Raw genomic sequence first — 6,000 nt, 5'->3', positions numbered from 1 at the left:
TCAGATCTACAACTTGCCTACAGAGGCTACCCCAAGCATGAAATTTCCTCCAAATCTCGGCTTTATCCTAAGAATTCATGAAAATATCTCATTGTGGGGCGCCTGGGTAGCTCAGTTGGTTGGGCGTCTGCCCTCGGCTTGGGTCATGACCCCAGAGTCCTAGGATCAAGTCCCACATCAGGCTCCCTGTTCAGTGGGGAGTCTGCTTCTCCCTCTGTGCCTGCTCGTGCTCTCTCTCTCTCTCTCTCTCTCAAAAAATAAATAAAATCTTTAATTAAAAAAAAAAATCTCATGCTACCAAAAATAAAGTCCCAGTTTGTGTTAGTATTTAAAAATCAGTTTGTTCCTAATCTCATAGTTATCTCATCACTCCAAAAAGGAGGGTGAGGTTTATCCTAGGACATCAAGAGCCCCCCTGGCCCACCACCGCCTGCATGCAGTGCCCCACAGTGACAAAGCCGAAGCCTTCACTGAGGACCTAGTCTCAAAGCTCCCTCAGCCACGGAAGGAAATCATTCATTCACCCATCACCAATAAAATCATTTATTCACTCAACAGGTATTTACTAGGCTCCTCTTAACTGCCTAGACTTGAGATAAAGCAAGAAGGATCTGAGCCGTCCGGGAACCGCCCCAGAGGAGAAAGAGACAAGGCCACTAGGTGTCACACCTTTCCTCTGGTGAGCATTCTAATAGGGAATTGCCACCAAGGCTCTGGGGGCAGGGAGGTGGGGATCTGGAAAGACTTTCTTCCATGGAAAGCACAAACCAGCCTCTACCCCAGGCCAGCAGTTAAGATCCATGTGTCCTTAGGGAAATCAGTTAAATTCTCAGCTTCCTCATCTGTGAAATGGGTACAACAGCTTCATGCAATTTCCATGGGGATCACAGGAGCTATGTAGTGCAACGTGCTCCTAAGTGCTGGATAAATGTTACCTGCTGAGCTGAGGGTTGAGGAATGGATGGAGTTAGGATGTGGTGGTGGGGCAGAGATAAAGGAGGGAGGGCAAGAGTGTGTTCCAGACGGAGTGAATGGCATGTTTAAGAACAGGTACTCAATAAATATTTGTTGAACGAATAAATTATTTAAGGGAAGCGAGAGTGATGCAGTCTCAGTGAGCCACACACTTTCTCTCTTGTTTCCTGGTAAGTGCGTGTGGAGGTGGCAGAGGGTGGCCCCTCAGCTGAGCACCCACAGGCAAGCCCCCTGCATTTTTCTAACCAGCATGAGAAACATTTAAGGGCCGAGATTGGGTCCTTCCCCTCTCTGAGGCCCATCTCCCTGAGCCTTTAACCACCTAGGGAGGCCAACTCCCTTCTCTGTCCCTGTTTCCTCTTTCTGCTGTTTCACCCCAACCTCCACCCTGGAGAAAGGATTTGGCCAAGATCATTGGAGAGAGCTCACAAGTGACCTGAGAAAAGCAAGCAGGGAGCAAGGAGCCCTGAACTTATAGTCAGAGGCCCTGGATTCAAGTCCTTGCTCTGCTGGCTGGCAGCCTTAGGACCTGTGACCTTGGGTGACTCGCTTAGGACATCAGTCCAGAGGACCCCCTGGGCTCCTGTGATGAGTAGGTTTGTGGAGGGAGGGGGTTGAGACAGTTGGTTCACCAACCATCCTGGTTTTTCAGAGAACTGAGAGGTTTCCTGAGATTTAGGACTTTCAGGGAAGTCTTAGGCAAAGAGGCATGAGTTGGTCCCTCAAAGCCTTGCTTCTCCCCTGCCATGCTCAGACCCCACTGCTTCCCTAAACCTGAATCACAAGTTAGCACAGAGCAGCACTGAGCCCTCTGGCTTCCCAGCTGACCCATGGGGCCACGTCTATGCTGAAAGAGGAGGAAGAGGACGAACGAGCCTTTGGTGCTGCTGCCATGATGTTTCTACACCAGAGGTTGGCCTCGATTCACTGTCTGAGGAGGCCCATTGTCTGAGGGCTGGGCCAGGATTTCTGAGATTCAATGCAGGGCAAAAACCAGGCTAGTTGGGGTGCCTACAGGGCTGGAGTGGGGGGTTCTGGGGCTGCTCTGTGCTGCTCTCCAAAGGGTTGGGGTGGTGGAATTTATGACCCTGGTGGCACTGAGCCCATCACTCCTCCCCACAAGAGCTAATTGGGCCGGTCAACCCAATGCTGACCCGCTAGCCAAAAAGTAGGCAAGAGGCCGCAGACGGGTGCTCTCAGCTGGGCCCCACCCCGTCCACACTAGTAAATCCAGGAGAGCCTCCAGGGAGCTCTGCTCAGAACCCCATTGCATGCCCTGCCATAGAGATCACAGCAGGCTCTCTGCCATCCCATTGGAGAGACATCTTGTGTTTTCAATTACCAGTCCCCATTTACGTCCTGATTCGGGCTTGAATGCCAGGCTATATTAGGTCATGCCGAGCCAGGCCTGTTGTGCTTTCTCATTAGCTGCATCACATCGTATTTTTAGGGGAGGCCGAGACTCAGACAATGCTAGAGGGCTGCTTTTCTTCCTGACTCCCCCAGCACCACTGTCATAAAAATTTCACACTTGAAGGTCCGAGGGCCCCCATGATCCTACTGCAATATGGAAAGGAATCAGCTCCGAGAAGGGGATGAGTGGCTGGATAAACAGAGGCAACACGGAATACGGTCCCTCTGCCTGTTTCTCCATCCACTCCAGCCACTTACACTCACTGGCCCAAAGTCCTGCTGAGCTCCTGGTTTCTCATGGCGACCACACTGTCTTCCTTGGAGCAGTCTTCTCTGTTCTCCTGTTCCTCTGCAGACCCACAGCCCTGCAGCGTGAGGGCTCCAGTACTCTATTGTCTGCCAGACCTTCATCACTATGGCAGGAACATTACAGTTCACAAAGTTGCCCCACTAGTGGGTGTGTCAGACTCACCCGTGGGGGTGGTGGTAGGATCTCTGTTTTCCAGATGAGGAGGTTGAGACAGTGAAAAGGGAGATGATGTGCCCAAGTCTTAGATATAGTACAGGTGGACACCAGAGCATCTGCATGGCCCTAAGGATGCAGCTCAGAAGCCAAAGCCCAGCTCCCTGGTGAAGGCCACATGCTGGGTAAGCCAGGAAGAGCTGTCATGGATGGGTTTCCCTCCCTGAAGCACACTACTCACTACTGGAAGTGAGGAGTCGTGCAAGTGCCTGGGCTCTCTGTACTTTGCTCCTGCCCCAGCCATCTAGTGCCAAGACAGCCACCATCCGCAGGGGTGAGACTGGGGCTGCAGAGAGAGAGGCTGTGCTCTCTATGACTTTCCACCTATCTCTGGTCCCTGTTCCTATTTCACCTTAAATCGGCCTCTCTTGCTCTCTCCGTTTCTCTCTACACAACCTACACAGACATGCCCACATACACACATACACATAGGACCCAGCATCTAAGAGAACCCCCCAGGCCATCTCGGGGTGGAGGAGGGCAAGGCTATTCCTCTTGTTCTTCCCTAGTCAACTGAGCACAGTACCAATGTGCAAGGCCTAAGGGTGAAGGATGGCTCCCAGAAAGGGGCTATTACTGGCCATACTGGGGCTGGGGTGATAGGGATGAAGTCCTATTTCAAGGCAGCTGCTTTGAAACAGGCCTGGGATCTTCAAGATCTCTGTGTCCACGAGCTCTTTGGGATAAGGCTGCAGACGGTAGAGGGCAGAGAACCAGTTCCAGATGCCTTGCACACTCAGCCTAAGAAGGGCAAGGGCAAGCCCTTTGCCTATTGCTCTTTGGCCACTAGCTCTTCCATGTCATTCATATGTCATGGCTCAGAAAACAGACCACCTAACAGGGCTGGCCCAGGGGAAGGGCACCAGATCCAGCAGGTCAATTCACCTTACGTGGCTGTGGTCACTTTTGCTTCCATGTCCCCAGCTTCACTTCAAGCTATAGATCCAGGCTCACTTTACTGGGGGCTCAGTGTAGCCAATGGGGCTCATGAACACAGACTAGACAATAGAGGAAGAGTTAGCTTCTTTCTCTCATTGACGGCTTCCTCCATCTTCTGGCCACCCACCTATCTCCCTCCCACATCAAACTTCTGCCCTCAGGCTCTTTCCTCACACCCACTGGCATTTCTTATCCCCATGGCAGCAAAGATCCTAAGGCCGACAAAGCCAACCAGGCACCCTCTATATGCAGGGCACAGTGACAGACACCAGGTGGGGGTAGGTGAGTTGGTTTGTAGAGAAACAAGACATAGTCTTGACCCATCCAGCAGTTTCAGGTTAGTTAGAGGGGAAGGAAAAGCCTACATAAACCCATCACCACCACCAAAAAAAGTCAAATAATATGGCAAGATAGAAAGATCCAGGATTCATCTCCCTAAGTGGTGGAATAAGCAGTCTAGAAAGATCATTAAGAAGGGGGAACAAAACATAGAGGAAGAGAAATTTGTAGAGTTGGTGACACCCCAGCTTGTCTTGGAAAGACAAGACAAATGTGAACTTCAGACATTTCTTTTTCTGGCATCACATAACTTATAAGGAACACAGGTCTGCAGACCCCAGAGTACGTACTCTTGACCACAGTGCTCTTTCATTTTTCCCTGGACTCACATTATACACAGCTGATTTACAGTCACTGCTGACATTTATAAGATTCATGCCCAATCACTATTGTACAGTTTCAAAGGCTCATATCTATATGAAGGTGTAAAGAGGCAGAATGTAAGTGCAGAAAGCTGGAAGCCCAAATGGCCCATGCTCTTTGCTCACAGGGCTTCATTTTGCCAACTAGATCAAAGAACAATATCTCAAAAACTCAACACACACACACAAAAGTACATACACATTTCAACAACCTCTAAACCCAGTTCCTGGAAGGTTTGGCCATGAAATAAATCATTAGGTGACAACAGCTCCTGTTTGGGGACAGTCAGGATTTGGGCCATGAACTCCATTGCTTTTAGTAATGATGACTGTGTTGGGCTATTTGCTCAGCCAGGAAACTGCTGTGAGAACAACTGTTCTGTCCTCTTTAGAAACACATGAAAGGTAAACTCAACACTGGAGCTGGAAGTCCAGATGACCAAGAATCTCCCACCTCCTACCCACAGCTTAGAAGAATTCCAAAAACAGATGGATGACCAACAGCTCCTCCCAACTCACCTAAGCAGTTGTACCAACTAACCCTGTTTACATGGTCCGTAGGCTCCCATAGCACATAGGTTATGGGTTTCTGCCTTCAGAGTGATGGCCTCCAGACAAGTTCAAAGAACTATTCAAGGCCGTTGAAAACCAAGAGCCTGGTTGAGCATCTGCCTTTGGCTCAGGGCATGATCCAGGGATCCTAGGATTGAGCTCCACACTGGGCTCTCTCTGCCTGTGTCTCTGTCTCTCTCTGTGTCTCTCATGAATAAATAAATAAGAACTTTTTAAAAAGGAAAGAAAAAGAAAGAAAGAAAGAAAGAAAGAAAGAAAGAAAGAAAGAAAGAAAGAAAGAAAGAGCTGAGTGAAGTAAGCCAGTCGGAGAAGGACAAACATTATATGTTCTCATTCATTTGGGGAATATAAATAATAGTGAAAGGGAATATAAGGGAAGGGGGAAGAAATGTGTGGGAAATATCAGAAAGGGAGACAGAACGTAAAGACTGCTAACTCTGGGAAACGAACTAGGGGTGGTAGAAGGGGAGGAGGGCGGGGGGTGGGAGTGAATGGGTGACGGGCACTGGGGGTTATTCTGTATGTTAGTAAATTGAACACCAATAAAAAATAAATTAAAAAAAAAGAAAGAAAGAAAGAAGAAAGAAAGAACATGAAAGAAAGAAAGAAAGAAAGAAAGAAAGAAAGAAAGAAAGAAAGAAAGAAGAAAAGAAAATCAAGAGCAGTGTCAACACAGTTTGACTTAGAGAACTCATCATAACACTAGGACCAAGTGGCACCTACTAAAGAAGTAAAATAACTAAACTCACTGCAAAGTCATGGAACCTTTAAGAATATTGATGAGTTGATTTTGACCCCAAGCCCATAGGGCTATACTTGTTAGGATTTTCTTGGTAAGTGACAGAAAACCCAACTGAAACTGCCTTAAATTAAAGG

This window comes from Canis lupus, chromosome 28 (assembly GCF_011100685.1).
Source record: "Canis lupus familiaris isolate Mischka breed German Shepherd chromosome 28, alternate assembly UU_Cfam_GSD_1.0, whole genome shotgun sequence".
Classification (NCBI taxonomy): domain Eukaryota; kingdom Metazoa; phylum Chordata; class Mammalia; order Carnivora; family Canidae; genus Canis; species Canis lupus.
Note: the sequence above shows the minus strand (reverse complement) of the source record.